Raw genomic sequence first — 20,192 nt, 5'->3', positions numbered from 1 at the left:
AAAATACAATTCCTTTGTCAATATGCAATGGTACAGCCACCTCAGTGCCACAGCTAGGCTGTGCCCCTGAGACGCTGCTCAAACCACTTCTCTCCTGGCAACAACCACCCTCTGAGACCTGGGTCTGCTCCAGGTGGCCCCTCAGGCTCTGCTGTTCCCGTTCCCACTGTGCTGGACAAGAAGTAGTAACAACATCCAAGTGTCTACCACAGCCACAGGTCCCTTTTCGTATATGATGGTGGCAACATAAGGCAGTTTCCTCAGGGTAGCAGGATTTGGCATCCCCAGGCAATGTGAGGAGATGTGGGGGGAAGCCAAGCTGACAAAGCCCTGATCGGAGTCATGTGAGTGACTTGCAGGATTCATTCGGCTAAATCGCCGATGGGGTTTGGGTCATTGTTCTCAAGCTTATTACCAAATCTTACTGCCATCGGTAAGAGGAGCACAGCCTCGGCGTCTTCAGCAGGAAAGTCAGTAGTGGGGTTTCTCTTCACTGCTGCTCAGAAATCTAAATTACAAATGCTTCCCTTTGAAATCTCCTTTCGCTTGGGAGTAGAAGCATGGGCTCCAGGGTTTATTTTATGTTTTACTATTTTATTCCCATTCTTTCTTTCTTGTCTTCAAAAGGTGCTTCTCACAATGCAGAGGGAGGATCTGTTTCTTAGTTTAAGAGGGGAAAAAAGTAAATGTGGAACAATACTTGACAAAATAAGCCTATAAGGGAAAATCTTCCAGCAGTTTTGCTTTTTATTGCAAGTTAGTATGTACACCCCCTGCTCTGACATTATTTTATAATCTAAAATACTGCTACACAGTAAAAAAAAAATTGAATACAAATATATTATTACTTCTTTGCCTGGCTTCATGATGGACACCTTGGGTAGGGTTACCAGTAAGGTACAAGCAGCTGGTGTCTCTGTTGCCTTTGACAACGGCTCCTTGTCCCCTCCTCTGACTCTGTCGCCTCATTTCTATGTGCTGCAGAGCCTGTTTACTTGGCCAAGAGCCAGGAGCCTTCCAACAGAGGGAAGGATTCCACCATGTGAAGATATTTATTGTCATATGTACACAACCTCTGACATCAACTTAATTTCTTGTTTTTATTGACCCATTTTGTGCTTCTGAAGTCTGTTTTAAAAGCCTGTTAGCGGCAGGTGTGCTCCCATGTCCTTGTTAATTGGCCAAGCTTTTCAGAGCTCCCAAAGAGCACAACCAAGCAGTATCTCCTTATCTCCAGGGCTCAAACTCCTGGTGTCAGCTACTGCTGAACTCTCCCCTGGAGCCCAGGAGTGGAACAGCTTTGGAGCCAGACAGAGAAAAGCTGTGAGGCAAGGAGGAGGGGGAAGGACTGGAATGGACTCCAGAAAAAGGAATGAAAGTAAGAGAATAGCAGAAGAATGAGACTTAGCATGGCAGACCAGGATGGAAAAAATTAAGAGTTTCCTCAGGGTAGCAGGAGGATCGTAGGGGGATAAGCTGGTGTTAACATAAAAAGAGCAGTGGGGGAGATGGAGGTGGAAGAGCAAAGGTTTATGGGAAGGAGAAAAGAGAGAAGGCAAAAAGAAATAAAATAATTGAAAAAAGATTCTAAGGAAGACAAAGAAAGAAAGAAAAGTATAGCAAAGAGAGTTTGTACTTAATCCTCCTGGAGCTGCTGGGTCTAGTTTGAGGATAAGCATTCTGTGTCTGTGTTTTAGAGGCTTTTCTCGCTCCATATGTGAGTATCAACCTTTTGGGCTGTCCCTATTAACGGTGGCCTGGCAAGAGGACACTGCAACAAGAAGAGAGCGGTCCCTACCAAAAAGGTGCATTTCTTCCAAGGGTGGGTTCCTCTATTCCAGGGCAAGCCAGGAAACTGCTCTGAGTGTGCATGAGAGTCCTCTTGGGCTTTCCACACCGCCAGTAACACCCAGTGTTCAGCTCTGGGTCCTACCAGCCACGGCCATGGGATCCATCCCTGCAGACTCCTGATCCACCTCCGCGTCCTCAAGGCAAAGCGCTTCACAGTATGTTCAAAGCTGAACAGATACTTAAGTACCACACAGAACGGGGCCAGCATGCCCAGTACCTCACAGGATCAATCTCTATGAAAACAATGCCTTAAGTTTTCACGTACTAGCTTGCAGTAGCCATTTTTATGTTACAGGCATTGTGGGTACCACAAATAAAACAAAAATGTAGTTGATGAGACAGCAGGGAGGGAGAATCTTTACAAATTTTTACCTAAATTCGGCAATTATTACTGTGTCACTGAGGCAACACTCTTTTAGGAAGCTTCTGAGGAAAGTACATCAGCCTGTTTCACTGTCTTTTAGCAGAATCAGGGCCGTTCCTGGGCGTTGAGAGCTGGAAGCCAGCTAGGGCTGAGCAGAGACTACAGCCTTCCCATCCCTCACTCAAAATCTCTACCTGCCACCCTCAAAACCCGCTGAAATATGCTCCCCATGACTCGTCTGAGCTCCCCACTGTCAGAAGCCTCTTTGGAGTTCCAATTTAACTCCTCCAGGGAGAGTGTGCCTGGAAGGAAAGAACAGAAGCTTACTAAATGAATCTCTTAATCACTGTCATTTTAGCCCTAAAAAACCCAGCCAAAACAATGGTATATTACTTGCAGACAAATGGAAGTCCAGAAGTGAATTCTCCCTTCATCTGATCACATCCCTCTTGAGAAATCTTTTTTGTTGAGCTGATTATATTTTTTTTTCATAAAGCATATTTCCTTTGATATTTTTCATATTCCTCAAGGTGAAAATGCTAGTCAAAAATGTTTTGTTTCTGTGCAGAAAGAAAAATAATGTGTATACCAAGCTTTGAAGCCTTGACTAAACATAACCAGAGTGTTCTCAGGAGGCCCCAAGCCCAGGACATGCCTTGATGGAGCAGGCTGTAGCCCACCATCAGTTTGTGCTAAAACTAAGAGGACTTTTTCCCTGCCACTACTGAAAGGTGCGGGGTGAGACTGAGCAGTACAGACCCACACTGCCAGTTTGCTATGGACGCAGCCATCCTCATGACGGCACTAGTGTTGCCCCTAGCCCCCAGCTGGTCAAAATTGTGGTGCACCCAACATGAAATATCATAGTTAGATGAACCTGAACGGCTAAAGTATAATTTACTCTCCATGTTAAGCTGTCATAACATCACATCCAGGGGCCAGGGGGCAGAAGCAACCCATCTTTCTGCTCACTGTGGAGCTTGCAGGATCTAATTCTGTTTGAGTTTGGCCTGGTGATCCTAGGCAGCCCTTGGGAGTGAACTGCCTGTAGATTTCTGGTGGTTGACCTGGGATTTTGGAAAAGCAACTGGTACAGATATTGTCTCCTTGCTATTAGTTGTCCTGGGGTAAGCCTCACCATAAGGATGTAGCTCTGCTTGCTAGATGGTGATCTTTGAAGAAAAGACTGAAATTGAATTGCAGAAGGCTCCGTAGCTTCAGTGACATTGCCTACATGCCACGCGCAATGAGGAGGAAAAGCTGAGCCCTACCTTTCGTCCATGCAGTGAGCTTCCTGCATCTGGGGAATGTTTTCCCAGGTTTGTGGAACAAATGAAATACAAAGAGGCCCTGCTAGCCTCCGCTTCCATCCCCAGCTGCCTTCAAATTGTGCATTCAGAAAGCAAGCCAGAATGGAATCCATTTAACAAATTCTGTTTGAAAGCTGGAAGGAGGTTTGCAGCCAGCAGAGGAGGGAAGCTCTGGAACAGCCTTCAGCAGGAGTGGGTGGCAAGCAGCAGCCTGACTAGTTTTATGATGAAGCTTGCTCAGATTGCAAGTGGGATTGTGTAGTGTGGTTGCCTGTGATAGCAGGGGACTGGATGCAATGACCTTTGAGATCTCTTTCCATCACGTGCTCTTTGACGGCAATGAAGTCACAGGATATAATGGGCATAGTTCAATTCTTTCCATGGAAGCTACTTCAGTTTACACCAGCTGAGAATCTGCCCTAGTGTGGCCAAAGTCAAGGCTGGCAACCTTTAATCCTTGTAATGTGTGATAACACCTCAGCCCTCTCTGCCTACACCTGGCTTCCTGATGATGCCAATGATGTCTTTCTTCTGCGATGCCTTTTTCTGTTGTAGAGATGATAGCAATGGCCTATCGGCGGCCACATTCAAATATATATTTTTCTCTTTGTCTGGCAATAAAAGATACCTTGAAAGAGCAAGGATGGTGGTGAGAGTGTCAGGTGGGGTCACGAGGCACAGGCATTCCACAAAAGGGAACAAAATAACAATGAGAAAATACCTCAAAACACCTTCCAGAAATAACAGCTTAATTAATACAGCTTTTATTTGCTCAGTGGCTGAACCTCCTTTTCCTATGCTTTCGAATGACCACTGGGGAGTATTAGTAGGAGCTCAACTTTGTTTCTAAGCTTTAGTCCTAACAACATGCTTTGATAGAGAAATGTGTGTGAAATCAGGGGGACCGATACACAGCATGTGGACTCTGAGTTGTGTCAGAACTAACCAGCACAACGTGAACATGGGATACAGAGTACTATCAATGTCCTGCCTGTTTTTTTAAATACACATATATATCTCTGTCTCACAGAGGGACAGTGTGCCCCTAGTCAAAGCGCTAGATGGACTACAAACGCAGACGAAAAAGGACAACCTGCAGAAGCTTACAGTTCAGGTAAGTGATGGCACAAAAAAATAATTCCAGGAAAAAATATTTGGCAAATAAATCCAAAGAATTAATTATCTCAGCTGTAGGAGGGCAAAATGAGTCTAATGAATTAGAAAGAATTTCTAAAGCAAAATTAGCTGAATAAACCCATGGCTAGAAGTTAATCATTGCAGTGCACAAGCATAATGCAACTTCCCCAGGTGACCCTGCGCATGGAGAGTGACCCGGTGTGGATGTCCCAGCCGGACACATCGGAGTTGGGGAGGGAGGTGGGAACCGAGGGTTTGTTTCACTCTTTTACGGAACCCTGGCGGCCCACTGCTCATCAGACAACAGATGCCTCAGTGTGAACCCAGTCCGTTCCTGGCTGGAGACTGACACTGGGTCGGTAGATCTAGCTGTTAAGCTTTGTAAGGCTTCCAGATTTGTAGGGCTTTTTTCCTAGTTTCTGTGGTCAGCCAAAATGGCATCTGTTTGTGCTGTTGTTTCTCTAGGGGTCTTTCGGGATCTGCCGTGCATGCACTGCTAGTGTAAACTGACATCCTTATATATGTGAGGATACCAAAAGAAGGATCTAGCTTTATAACCCCATCAAATAAATTTGTCCAAGCTGCACAGGAAAGCAAGTCCAGTTGCAGGGTTTTTTTGATTAATTGATCCTACTGGCAACAGCTCAAGGGTACAAAAGTTTGTGGTTTCTCTTACCACCCCATATTGCCAAGAAGCCGCCCTACATTTGACATGGGAATAACATCAAGATATGCCTCCATCCACCCCCGTGGAAGGGCAGGCTAGAATAGGGAACGTGCCAGGTCAGTATCTGTGGCCCCAGACATCGCCATGGAGGAGGGAATGATGCCCCAGCCATGTTCTGCTCCTGCCAGCATGCACCACAGCACGTTTTCTGTGCATCCCCACTGTTACTGAGGGAAGACTTGAAGTGCTGTCTAAAACTCCGCTTTTAAGAAACCTCAGCAGCTGCCCAAGGACACTAGTTTGCTTAATTGCTGTATCAGTACATTCAAAGATACTCACTATCTCGCTATCGGCCCTAGCGAAACATGTATTATCCGTTTGTCCTTGAAACCAGCCATCCCCTTGCAAAGTGATTAAAGTAGTCTTGTGCCGGATGAACCGTGCACATCTTTTTTTCTCCTGCTCCCCCCAAAAGATATCATCCCCCCTGCCTTCCTACTAGTCACGACAGGGATTCTTACTTGCAATTTATTATGTTTGCGCTCATTTGTTTTCCTTCAGAAATCTTTGAGACGCTGCATCCAGTGACCTCTGGCAAAGGGATGGGAATAGCACACACTTTTATCCTGACATTAGGCAGCAGCAGTGACAAATTGGTTTACTTTTCTGCCTGAGCCTGGGGGTTGTGAATAGGGAAAGGCGGGGTTTATAAGCCTGGATGTCTGAAATATGCTTTGTAATCTCTCCTTTCTGATGTTATTTAAAATATATATTTGGGCTTGTATATTACTGTCTGAGAATACAGAAAGTTTTGCCCGAATGGACGGAACCTTCTGGTGGGAAATAAACTTGTTACCTCATTATGCCAGGATTTTTAATTTTTATTTCATAACAGCTAAATATACATATTCAGTTGTGTGAGGATGTATTCTACTACGCTAGGAAAAGGAACGGCAGGCACATCTGCAACCACACTTTCCAGCATGAAAATACCAAGCCATGTACCAGTGAACTGAGGTTCGGGGGTGTGCACAGCCCTAGACAGTCCTCAAAGCTCATGGAACCTGCTGGTAAGTACTTTTCCCACGACTTCACTGTTCCTAAACAGAGAAGAAATAGCCCAGCAGATGGGGAACTCTGGGTGGTTCTTGAAAGTGCAAAGTGCTAATAGTGATGATTTTGGTTTCACTAATGTGTGTTTTGTTATCACCCCTCCTGCCCCCCAGCGCACATACCCCCATGGACACATCCACCTTTGCGGGGTGCCCAGAAAAGTGGCACAGGCACTGAAGTGATGGAGATAACTTGCATGGAATTCAAAATACTGACCCTTTTTGCAAAAGCTGTAAGATTTACTGATGAAAATCACTCCCTGACAGGTGGGTATTGTTGCCTTTACTATGTTCCTCATCGATTTAAAAACCAAGGAAAGTTTATATAACACTGGAGCACTTTTCCATAATAGCCATTTCTAAAAGGACATTTGTACGTTTGACTCTTCATCTTCCGTTCTGGCTGTGCTAGTTGCTGTTGTTCTTGAGATTGATCCGTGCAACACACTGTTCATCCCAGTTCAGTGCACTACCAGAAGAGCATTTTAGTGTTCCCGTGTTGCTGCCATGTTCTGACCTCAAAGGGATGGTCTCAGAAAGCTGCATGTGTTCCCTCCTCCACTTTCTTTTTTGTGGCTGATGTTATCTTGTGTTATCTTAATTACATACTTTAAGGATGCCTGCTGCACAGATCATTGATGGAGTTTGATGCTTGTTAATATCGCATTGCGTTATGAAAATCTGGTACATTAAGGCCTTGGTGTCTTTCCAAATTATTCTGAAGATATAAAAAACTTAATAAGCAACCCACTTACACTAATACAGACTAATAGGTTGAGAAGAGGGAGGGTGCGTTTGAGAACGTGTTTATTTGAGGGGTTGTGAGTAAAATGATTTAAAGAGCCCTCAATCAAGACTTGCTACTTAAGGTCAGGATTTAGTGTCATTATTAGGGTTAGTACTGATGGGGATAGTAGATACCAATTTGTGGTCGAATCTAGTCAGCCTTCACACTTGTATTTAATTTTTCCCCAACCAGCAATTTGTCTTTAAATGTGAACACTTAGCTAAATCGGATGCAGATGGTTGTTTTTATCAAATGAATGCTGTTTTATCACTTTAAAAGCTTTTGTTTTTAGTCAAGTGAAGGAAGTGGGCAGCACTCTCTTGTTTTTGAAAGAAGAAGAGCATATGCTTTTTAATTTGAAATGTAGCACTAATAGCATTATCCACAGGGGGATAGGCTGTGCTATTGTGGATTGTGGATAATGCATTTATGCTCAAATATCCTTTATTCCCTCCTGAGTGAAAGAATTTAACAGCATATTGTATTACCATGCCATGGAGAATATAGTTTACTCTAAGAGTGAGTTTTTTGACAGTATTAACTCTTCTTATAACGCTATGTTGAAAAAAAACACCCCTCAACCTATCATGAACAGCGAAAAAATACTGTTGAGGGGAGATCTGGAGATAATGCAGACAAGAGCCAGAGACAGTTTCAAAAATAGCTTTACTGACACATCCTTTTTTTTGCATTTCTCAGTCTCTGCTCTCTTCTCGCCAGAAGTTGGTGCTCATGCTACAACGGTGCCAAGCTGTCGGTGCAGCAAAATGGAGAGAAGCAGGCTTGAGACGAGCAAACTCAGTCCGTTTGTGACTTTCTGTAGCAAACTCCTTCTCCTCTGGGCTGTAAGACAAATGGTTTAATAACCCAGAATGCTGTGCTCTTTGCTTCAGCAAAGTTGAATCTCTGCATTCAGCCTTATTCACAGGTATCTCCAACAACCTCCCGGGAAAATGTTGAACAAAGGAGATCATGGCTTGGAGGCCCGGGGCTGGCCTTGCTTTGTTTGCTTTTCATTGTAAAGCTTATCTTGCTGTGTCATATGGTTAAAAACTGGAGCCTTGCCTCCAAGATAGCAGTGGGAAGGCAAGAAAAGCTTGTGCGCATTTGTCTTCAGGTCAGTTTTATAAATGAGTGTACCGATGCAGCCCCCAACAAAAATGCAAGGGAGAAACTACGAGCAAGAGAGAACAAGTCCTAACTTCTCTCCCATCATGTGGTTTTCTGGAAGTGAAAAATCTGAACGGTGCTCTCATGCTCTCTCACCAGAGAACTGGCTGCACTCCAATAATGAAGTGCTGGACTGGTACCTCTGCTGTGAGACAGCGAGCCCGGCCCTGGCTAGCCTGGCTGGAGTGCATTTGGAAAATGAAACCAGGTCTTCGACACAGTTCCCACCTGCCCAGGATCTTGGGATGCCCTAGTAGTCCCAGGAACAGTAAGCCAAGCCTCTTAGAGATATCAAATCAGAATCGGGGGGCTGAGGGTGAGAAGTTCAGTGGAAAGAAGGCACCACAGCCCACAGGGTGCAATGTCCAAGTGGGGTGCCAAAGGAGAGGGAAGAAGTTTTTGAAATCAAGTAGGGCTCACCCAGTGTTCACCCACTACTTAGTAGCAGGAAACACAGAAAGAATTCCTGCTGTGTCCCAGGAGAATTCAGCTGAGGCCACAGCTTGCGCCTGAGCTGGCACACTGATGGGCAGCAATTGCTTCAGATCTCTTTCGGCCAGGGCAGGTGGCACATGCTGCGGCTCCGCTTGCTGCAGCTCCGCTCACAGGGTCACAGAGCACAGCGGTGTGGTGTCCATCGCAGTGCTTTGCTGTGAAGCATGGCAGCGTCTGCGTCTTCTTCAGCAAAGCGAGGATTAATTTTACCCAGCTCTACCCATGTAAAAGTTTAGATGTCTAAGCCAGTGATTTAGCCTTCCTCTACAGGCTGTGAAGAGAAAGGGAGACATCTCCAGAGGATGAGTCACTTCTTCCTATGTACAGTGTCTAAAGTGGGTGGGATGACTCATCCTCCAAAGGTAACAGTCTCTCTTTCTATGGCTTAAATGACTAGTGTCAACTGAAAACCTAACTTTTTGGTGGCAGAAATTAGCCATCTTCACTGTTACCTGCATTCATCTGAAGTCGTTTTCAAAACTCAGAGTGAGGTGAGAAGGCTTACTTCTCAGTAGATGGCCCCTTCAAAGGACCATTTTGTGCTTTCTCCTGGGATCTGCACATCTTTGCCCTTCAGAAATGGTGCTTAAATGGTTTGCTCAAGTTACATGGAGTCAGAGAAACTAAAGCCTGTTGGAAACATAAAGAGAAGTCACTTGACCCATCCCCAATGCACAGACAGAAAGCTGCAGTTAAGTTTTGTTATCCTTAATGTTTCCTCCTTTCAACAGTGTCTTCCAACAGTCAGTAAGAAAATTTCAGTTGTCTTCAATGGGCTTTCATCCAAGCCTGCAGAGAGAGCAACAGAGAAAATACAGCTGCAGAGGCAAATCAACAGAGGGGAAAGGTAATGACATGAGAGAGGCAAAAAATGTAATTGTGAGAGGGGGGAGAGAGGGAAACAAAGAGAGGTGCTTTAAAGATTGAGCAGTGGAGGAACACAGAGGCAATGCTTACTGGAGAGGAGATCTGGGCAGGGGGAGAGGGACAAACCTGTACCCTTGAAATACGCATCTCTTCAGTGCTGCTGCATCACTTCCATTTGAAAATGCCTAACTGCTCTTCAGTTTAATCATTGCTGCACTTTTGGGTATAAGATGAATAATTAAGCCTGGGAGTAGAATACAGCAAGTGTTAATAGGGCAGAAGCTACTGCAAAGTCCTTATAAAAAGCTGTGCTTGCAGCACAAAGTGGCTGCTGTTCTCTGCGTCCCCAATCACGAAGTGAGGAGCATGAAAGTACTAAATTAAATGAAGTGCATCTGTATCCATTCTCCTGGACTTTTTTTCCCCTGCGTTTGATACTATCGCTTGCTAAATAATACCCCGTCTCTAGCAAAGGATGAACAATGTAATTTTAAATTGCCCTTCCAAATCAAACCAGGACAGACAACCTGCACAGCCCGCCCTGCCGTGCCTACACCCACGGACTCTCACAAGCACAGCCTTCTCCCTTACCTAAGTTAATGTTTAAAGAAACTATCTGGTGCCTTAAAGAGACAACTCAGCCTGAAGTGGCAGTGCTACAGAGTCCATCCTCTTTGATGGGTTCAAGATTGCTTCCTCTTGCTGTCAGAAGATAAAAAATGAAGAAATAAACACCCACTTCAAACCACGAGAGACAACAATTACACAATGGCCAAGAAGACTCTGGGCCAGCTCCACTGTCCAAGCGCCTTGTGGTACCAGCTCGTGCGTACAGCAAGAGAAGGTGCAGCAAGGAAAGACTATAAATGGAATAAGACACAGCTGTTAATCCAGGTACAAAGCAAGTTATTGTGGTTTGCTGCTCTGTATGCTGTTTCGCCTCAATCTGAAATGCCTCTCTTTCCCTGAGCGTGCTTCTGCCTCAGCCTGCGGACCGCCAGGACCACAAAACAGTAGCTCAAAAGAAAACAGGTCATATCTGAATCACCCAAAACCTGTTCAGAGACAGTGTTGTTCATTCCTGAGAGATCAGACTGTGTGTCACGCTAAACAGCAAATGCAAAAATCCTCTTTCAGGTCTTCATTTTCTGTATGCACCCAATTAAACAGTGCTATATAAACTAATCAAATTAGACTGGGAAGGAAGAAAGACAAATAGTTATTTTTAAGTACTTGGGAGATGTTTGGAAATGGGAGGTCATAAAGGTAAAGAGGGAAGTCAATAAATAGAAAGGAGGAAATTATTTTTAACCATTGCAGATAAGGTATTTTTAGAGCAATCACCTGAAAGCTCCCTGAACAACACAGGATGATAAGCACTGCCCAACACAGCAGCAATCATGGGAGCTGAGTTACAGCCTGGCTCAAACCCATGTTCCCTTGCTTCTTTCAAGTGAGTTTCAGTGAAAAGATTTTTTTTCTTTTCCTTTTTTCCCCACCTCCTGTCCTCACTGCTATCACTGAGGGTACCTCAGAGAATCTGGTGCGTGTATGGACATCTGAGGAGATTTTCAGTTATTGCTAAGTGGGTATTTTCCCCCCTCTTTGGTTTGTTTTTCATCCTTTTCTTTTTGACTGGTCTCCTCTCACCTTTGCACTAAGTGGAAGAGATGAAAAGCTGAGCCTCCACAGGCAAGCATGTGTGAAAAGAAACCAGAGCTGATGTCCAAAGGGTCTGGAGGACCTTGGGGCCAGGGGGATACATCTCTGGCTGAAAAATCATCAAGGGATGACACACACAGGGCAGGGGTGCTGCCAGAGGAGCATCGCCCCTATCCATCCCTGCAATGAACCTCCCTGCTGCAGGCAGCAGATGCAGGCAGAGCTGCCTGGGGAGCCTGTGTGGGTTTTTCTGTGGGAGGACAGAGGGATATCACTGGATTTTTAAGTTCACTTTTGGTCCTCACAGTCTGGGGAAAATAGCTGTCTTGGAGCCATCTTCCTATCTGCTATCTTAAGCTGAACGTCTTCCTGCATCTTCCCGGTCATTAACACCGATGGTGCCTCTGCTGTCCAGATTTTCCAGAGTGAGGGCAATGAGAAGGATCAAAGCAAAACAGAGAAGATGTCAAATGATAAATATTTGACTTTGAAACATGAAAAAGAAGATGAAGAGCAGCATCAAGGGAATCAGTCTCTTGGGATGTCCTGCATTCTGAATGCACATTTTGTATTGCTAAGATAGGAGTTGTGAATGCAGTGTGTGGGTTTTACAAGAAAATAGAATCAGCCAGAAGAGAAGACCTCTGGGAAATCACAGAATGTGTGCATGCTTTATGGTTTGTATAAAATTAAATGATCTTTTTTTTCTTAGAGATATTGATCCTTGTTCTTTTATTATTATTATTATTTATTTATTTTCCACTCTTATTTGATTGTCCATATCCCTGTCTTTCAGGTCCCTTGTTTGAATTTGTTCTATTTATGTGAAACAGGTTGATAACTCTCATCTCTTCTCTCTTGCTTTCAATAATTATAGGTCTCCTAGGAAAGCTGGCCTTCAGTAGAAATTTTGTAAAGGTTTTGAAAGACTTTATTAGAAAAGATTTGGATCCTGCACAATTATCAGTTCTGAAAGGTGCTTTGCCCACCTCCTCCAGTGGAAGTGTTATTGATCATCTCACAAAAGGAAGGCATGCACTTACAGAGAGAAAAGGTGAGGTCTGGTTGCCTCTTCAACATCAATGATAAAATTGCATCTAATGTTCACCTCATTCACCTCGACTCCACTGGTCTGCACTAATTAAGGTGGAGCAAGCCGTGCCAGTTAATAAAGAACACTGTAATTCAGCTTGTGCTGGTCAGTGATTGCAACAAGAGGAACAACCCAATAACTGATTCAAAAGGCAGGCTTTGATTAGCAGAAATATCTGGGGCTTTTGTTCACTGATTGTACAGCTCACACTGTAAAACCCTGCCACTATCAATGCCTTAGATGTAAGACTCAAAATACCTTTTTTCCCTTTTAAGCTGGGCTCTAACTTGTAAAGTCATGTTTTAAAATATTGCAGGTGATCATCATAATTCTGCCTTCTATTTTGCAAAAGCACTGTTCTACTTGGCCATGCATGCCACCGTCTTGCTCCAAGGTCCTGTCCTCAGGGCAATCACATCCCACATGATAGCTGACTCCTTCTGGAGCAATCACCTTGCTCCCTCCAAGTTAAACACTAATGTGGTTTACAGAATAATTTTCTCCTGGGTCTATTTTAGTTATCCATACATATACCACGTTTGGTTCTTTTTATCCAGGACAGTTCTTCACCACTGTCAGAACAGGTTTTAGACCATCCTCAAGACATGTCCTGCAGTAAGAAGCTTGTCCTCTGTGCCATGATAGAAGGGCTGCAACTCTTTTGCTACCTCCACAACTGTGAGGTTAAAAAACAGACACATAAAATGATTGGGAGGGGGGGGGGGGGGCAGTGGGAAGCCACACAAGGGAAAGAGCCAATTTGGGTGTGGTGTGATGTCTTACTATTATGGCCGGTTCCCTCTACAGAGCATTAATCATGGGAAGTGTGATGGACACCAACTTTTCCAGACTGGCCTGTAAGGACACGGAGCAAACCCATGGCTTCTCACACTCCAGCCCTGTCTGGATGAGTATATTACAGCTGTAGACAGGAGAGAGTAACCAGGGATCACTTCTTCCCCTGAGGCCTCTCAGAAGCAGTAAGAAAGGTTTACATGTACTCTGTGAAGCCAACTTTTCACACCCCATTAGCACAGATGTGATGAACTTCACTTCTGATAGCTACCTCTGCCAATAGAGCTGGCCATTTTTTTTCACCCCAGCTGAACAGTTTGTTCTTACAGAAATGCAAATTCAGCAAAACATAATTTTTGTTGACATTTGTAATAGGAAATTATTGAAACGCTTCATTTCCATTTTAGCATTTGGCCAGTTCTGTCTCATCTGGCATGAAGTAATCAAAATCCAGCAGAGAAGCCCTTGACTTTTTCAATCACTTCCCAGAGTTTCCTTCAAGGAGGCTGTCCTGAGATTCCTGAGCTGAAAACTGATGCCTTTCACCCTAAACTTGGAGAACAGCACTTTCCATTTAACTCTAGAACTTTCCTCCTCGGAATGAAAATATTGGTCCAGAAATTTCCATTCCTAGGGAGGAAAGTTATCTTGCACCAGCTGAATCATAGAAAGGATGATTTGACTCATGGCTTTTGAAGAATTAACAGTCGCCACAATGGGATCCCTCTTATGCAGCCAAGGCGGTGCCAAAAGGAGTCGGTACAGGGAGTCCTGCGTGGTTTAGGCTTTTTATAGTGACAGATTTCTTTGCATAATGTATTTTGGGTGAAGCTTCGGGTTTATTTTGTACTTATCTGATGTCAGAAAAGTATATATTAAGTCTTCAAAAAATAAGAAGGTATTTTAATCAGCTTATTACAGCCTTCCATGTATAATAAAGCAGTTATATGGCAGTAAACCTGGAATCCTACAGGAGTTTGTTGTAAAGTGACAGATTCAGGTCAGAGCGGTTCGTGAACAGCCAGATTGATGTGTGATGCATAATGATGGGAGAAATGGCATTATTGTTTTACAGGAGAGTGCAGAAAGATAGTATATGCCAGACCTGTTAGAACAACTGGGTACCCTGCAGTTTAATGCCTTGCCTCTGGCCAGTGCCTGGTATTTCAGAGAAATTAGAGCTATTCTACAACCGGTGAACAACATAGCCACACAGTAGACGTGGTTTTGGCTCCTTACCTCCACTCACCCTGGCAGCAAACCCTACATTTCCCAGTTCTGTAGACACAGACTTTGAAGACCAGTGGCATGGGTGGGTATGACCAGAGCAGTGCCGCAAGAGACCCTTTTCTGTAACTTCTTTTGCTTCTGCCACCGACTATGTGACCACAGACACCTCTTTCAACATCTACTTCTGCCTTCTTTCTTGTTTTAAACAAATACTTTCTGGACCATGAGTTTCTCATGTCCGTGACATCTAGTTGGCTTTTTTAAATTCTATTTCTTTTTCTAAATTTGCTGGTCTTTCTTTTCATTAACTGGATCCTATAATCAACGCACAAGTAATGCTGACCTGAAGGAAATGCTGCTCAACCTATAAAGAATATCAAAGAAGTAAAAAAAACAAAACAAAACAAAACCACTTTGTGAAATATGTAGTGGCAAAAGCAATGGCTCCTGCTCAACATTTCCTGGGAAGAGAGGGCAGCAAAATAACACCTTAAAAAAAACAGATGAAGGACTGCTCCACCTTTACGGGACTGACCCCTGAAAACCCACTGGGAACTAAAGCTGGTGCCACACATGTCTTCCTCTTAATCTGTGCTCTGCTGAGAAGCTTCTTGAAACCAGATCTCCTTTTTCTTATGTCTCAGTAAAATGTCAGCTACTCCGGGGTCTTGGTGCATGACTGAGGCCCCCCAGTGCTACGTCAGAGATATTAATTCTCATTAAGAAGTGATGCAATCGATGTACATTTGGACAAGCATCGTGCACTTCACTGGCTACTCCAGGGTGCAATGTAAATGTCCATTTCAGTCTAAAAGGCTCTGTGTATGCTCCATCACAGCTGCCAAGGCTTACTGAACCCAACACAGACACTGAGATTAAAAAAGTAATTCAGGCTAGTAAGTTGGTTTTTGATCTTGGGATTCGTGGGCCTTTACAGCCCTGAGATCTGGGATTCCCCAGAGCTCAACACACATTATCAGTTATTGAGAACTCTGAATCTGAGCCAGAAAAATATATGGCCATGTTCTTAACTCATATGGGTTTGAACAATCCCTTTGACTTCCACCCATCTTCCTGCACACACGCAGACACTCAGTATTGCAATCCATCGTGCTCAGCACCTTGCAGGAGTGAGCCCTTCTAATCCTTCTAAACCCAAATCTATTGACTTTCAAAGCAACCCGTGAGGGTTTCTTATCTATATTTCCTGAACAAACTGCTTGCTTAGGCTGAGCCTTTTTGCATTAGTCTTCTACCAGAGTTGATTTTGAGCAATGAACATGATTAGATTTTCATATCAGGAGAGACTGAAAGTATGGAGATAGTTCCCAAGTATCCTGGAGTAAGACAGGAATGAACTCCCTTCGTTGAGTAGCTTATAAAACCAAAAAAGATCAGAATTAATGTCTAAATCCTGCCCAGCCAATATCCAGGTTTTGCTTTCTCATCCCAGAACGAATCTTAACAGAACACTGAGTCTAAAAGTCTGAGGGAAGTTTGAAAACCAAATCTCAGTAGTTAGATGCATGACATTTGTATAATATGATCCTGTCATCACATTGCAGAATGAAAGATTCAGTCCTAAACTACACCACACCCAACTCAGAGGGAGATGCTGCATGCTGTCAAGAAGTCTGCCCCAGAAAACAGACTGAAATAAGGATTGCTTCATCTCTAGAACATTTCTATTATGGGGCTCTCTTTGCACCAAAATCAGGCAAAGGCAGTTCTTTCAGGCTTGACCGAAGCATTTTGGATGTCACAAGTCTGGAAAAAAAGCCACATCATGGTAGCACATCATTATACATCTTTCTCAGGGTCAGTATCAATGCATGTGAGCGTGGGACTCTCAGACACCAGGAACCATCAGTGGAAATGAAAACATACCTGGCGTAACTGTGCCTGCCCTGTCGTCTCTCCTCTTCATACAACGGTCAGTCTCAAGACTGAGACTCCAGGCAGAGTCTGGTCCCCGTTCTGCCCAGGTTTTGCCATAGCAAGCCAGGCTCCATCTGTTGGGGACTTCCCTCTCCAACCTGTAAAAATCAGGCTGGCCCTAAACTGATCACGTCTGTTTAGGTGACAATCTTGCATTAATTCTGTATACGCCCATGGCCAAACAGTGAGACTTGGATTGTAATTCCAACATAAAAATATAGATTAATAGATAAATTAATAGATACCTATTAATAAGTTTAAAGAGATCTAATATAAATATATGAAAATTTGACTAAATATACACCTGTATATAGAGATTAAAAAAGTATAGTTTCTGTTTCTTTGTGATGTCACATAAAGTCTCTTGTCTTCCTCACTCGAATTGAGCAGCACCATAACCCAGGTGCTCTTTCCTCTGTTCCTGGCAGCATCTCTGAGAACTCTTGACCTTCAGCTCCCCTTGGCACACCCCGTTCTAAGAGCCCTGTGAGAAAATAATCCCAGTTAAACTTAGTCTTCCCATTTAGACAAATCTATGATCTAGACAACATGACTGATGGTATTAAAAAATAGGGGTAGCTCAGATACTAAAAGAGTAGTATCCATTCCACATGTTTCAATCAGAAAATCTTGACTTTAAATTTCTCTTTTTCTAGACCTCCTTTAAAATTTCAGTCAAAATAATTCAGCTGGACATTTTCTACTGGGCACTGTTGTGTTGTTAAAAACTAAGGCGTCTCACAGCAATTTATCACTGGCAAAAGCATCCCTAATAAACAGAATCAGTCTGTGTGCTTTCCCCATTTAATTTTGCTTCTTTCTTCAGTTCGATTTGGTTGACTTTTTTGGTGGCATTAAAACATTGTTTTAAGCTGCACTTACATGATGTGTGTTATATATAACATCTAATGGGCTGTGTTTCTTCATTACTGAGCCAAAAGCGAAAAGAGGGGATGATGAGAGACAGGGTGGGTTCGGGGAGTGAAAGGAGTCCTCCCTGGGAGGTGAGGCCAGTAATCCAATTTTTTTTTTTTGTGCCTGCCTGTATCTGTTCAGGGTCACATAACCAGGTCTCGCTCCTTCACAGGTCCTACTGCCATGATTGTTTTTTTCTAGTGACACCTTTTGTAGTTCTCCTGGGGAGGGCCCCATGACCTGGTTTTTCCTAGGTCTCTACATAAGGTCACATTTCCTTCTTGACTGAAAAGCAAGCACTGGAGGCCAGGAGGAGCCACCCAGCGAGTGCACTGCTGTACAAGTCAACAGAGAAGATGGGGACACAACATGGTGTACCTGGGGCTCCCACTGTCGATGTCTCTAACAGCACTAAACTCCATTAAGATGTTTAACTACCTACACCCCATCTCATGTGTCCTCCTAAACTTAATCCAGCACAAACTTGGAACTCCTATGGTGAGACCCACTATCACCACAGTGTCTGGTGGTGCTTTGTCGGTATTTATTGGAGAAGCCAGAGTTGGTAGGCTGCGGAGTACCACTGCTCGCCTGGTTCTTGTGGTCAGGATCCATATGGGCAGTCTTGTATGTGAGAAAGTTTGTTTTGCCTCTATCCAAGGGGCATAGGTTGGTATCATTTGTGTGGGTTTTTTTCTAGTTACACAAAAGGAAAGTAATTTTTGGTTGAACAATGTAATTGTACAAAGCACCCATCTTTCGTCAGTTGAAACTTCAGGATGAAGGACTAACATTTCCAGCAAGGGTTTTATATAGCTTTTAGCCCTCACTGTTTTCCATATTTATTTGATTTGCAGAAGAATAATAATCCTGAAAGGCAGTTTTAGATTATGGAAAAAAAGATTACTGGAAGTAGTCGCAAAGAAAATGTGAGGGGGTGTTAACTGATATGTGGATTAGAATACATACCTTGGACAAGAAGGTCTATAACCTGACTGGGTCCAGCAGGTCTAATGTACCACTTTAAACTTTCCAGGGTAGAAAGGACATGGAAATATCTCCCTCATGACCTCTTTATGCCTTGGCTCAGTTGTCTCACTCCTGCCTCTCTCCGACACACAACACTGACACCCTCCTCTGTCTCTGCTTTCAGACAAGAAACTGCACCACCGAACCCTTGTGCCACCTTTTTCCTTTCAACGAGCACCGTTGTAGTTTCCTTGAGGAAAGTGCTTTAGCCAGAGACAGGAGCACAGTTTGGATTGCCAGTTAGCACCTCTCCTTCAGCACTGGGAGCTGAGCAGCCAGGCTAGGGAGCCTGCTACACCCTGGTGCAGGGGATGCCATCTGCCAAACGTCCTCCTGAGTGGTGTTTTAGCAAGTGGGCTAAAAAGCTAAAAAGAACATCCCGTACATGGCAGCTGAAGTCCATCACAGCTTACCTACAACATTCTGGCTCTGGAGGGAGGCTGGGCAAGTGGCCAACAAGCCTCTATTACTTGCCCATGTTTCCCTTTGGGGAAAGGGTTTCCTGGCTTAGCATGGCCAGCATCCCTGGCTCTGCAGAGCAGGATGGCACCAGAAAGCATTGCCATTCATTCACCCCAGGTGCAGCCCACCCAAGAAGACGCTAATGCCATTAACTGAGGTCACCAGGGCCTTGTGGCCAGTCTCAGTTTCTCTGCGGTCACTGCATAAGTCCCATCAGCTCAAAAAGCAGCAGATCTCCTGTGTTCTTTTATGCGGGAGCAAACAGACTTTCTGGGGAGGGGAAAATTGTCTCCATCCTTTATTTACTTCCCTGCCTTCTGTGCTTGTCACCCCCTCCTCTTTACTTGTCCACCCACTTTTCATGCCTCCAGGAGGACACTTCTGCTCCAGGATGTGGTTGTTCTTGGACCTGTGGAGGGGTCACTGGGTCTGACTGGGGGGTCACTAGGGCTGTGCCCTCTGCCTCTGAGGAGGGCAAAGCTGCTGAGGTCCAGAGTCTTCCTGATGATTTCATGTGATAGCTAATTAATGGCCTCCCCATGTTTCCATGGCAACTCCATCCTGTGCTCTTAGCCTGATCCAAATGGACATTCTGTACACTTCTGAAGCCATAGCATCAGCATGTTAATAAGATTTGCTGACGTCCTTTGCTTTCTGCCACATCGGCTCCTAAGTCTAAATTTGAATAACTTAAAAAAAGAACATTTCTTAATAAGCTCCCAGTGCATTCTCTCATGTGACTTGAAGCAACTGAACCTAGAAGTCTTCTGCATTTGAAGGGAAGAAGCAGGTAGAGGCTGCTCTACCTGCTGCTTTTTGCCATGCTTTTGCCTTTGGGACATCTAGCATCTGGCTTTTCTTTTTTCCTCTGGGTTATTTGGAAGCTCCAGCTTTCATGCAGTCCCTAATTTAATTGCAGCAAGGGACAAGTATCTGCCATGATTTGGTAGGACCAACTCTGTATTAGCTGAGCTGGACAATCTTATGGATTGCTCCTTGCCTCCTCCTTATGCAAAGGAAGGAAGCCAAATTTCATTCTGTTACACTCAGAGAATGGTTACTCATATTTCAAGTATGAATGTTCCTTTTATCATTAAACTCTATAACAATGCTTACTGGTCATGCAGCCTAGTGAATCTAGTTTTATGTGGGAAAGGATTCTCTGGGTCCCACCAAACTCGCCTGTATTAATTACCTTCCACTCTAGCCATAGCCTTGTAAAACATCTTTTTCTGACCAAGGGAGGACTTAGACATAATTTCCTCAGGATCCCATTAACACCACTGTAGCACTGGTGTGGCCTCTCTA

At 44.1% G+C, this 20,192-nt stretch overlaps 1 long non-coding RNA gene across 1 annotated transcript; it reads left to right on the top strand.

The window, feature by feature from the left end:
* Positions 1 to 4,552: 4,552 nt before the first annotated feature.
* Positions 4,553 to 12,130, top strand: LOC121094342. Its single transcript, XR_005829815.1, has 4 exons — positions 4,553 to 4,639; positions 6,272 to 6,399; positions 6,556 to 6,708; positions 7,928 to 12,130. It is a non-coding gene; the product is annotated as an uncharacterized LOC121094342 (long non-coding RNA).
* Positions 12,131 to 20,192: the final 8,062 nt, after the last annotated feature.

The sequence above is a fragment of the Falco naumanni genome, chromosome 9, assembly GCF_017639655.2.
Source record: "Falco naumanni isolate bFalNau1 chromosome 9, bFalNau1.pat, whole genome shotgun sequence".
Taxonomy (NCBI): domain Eukaryota; kingdom Metazoa; phylum Chordata; class Aves; order Falconiformes; family Falconidae; genus Falco; species Falco naumanni.
This window is presented reverse-complemented; position numbering and strand designations above follow the sequence as displayed.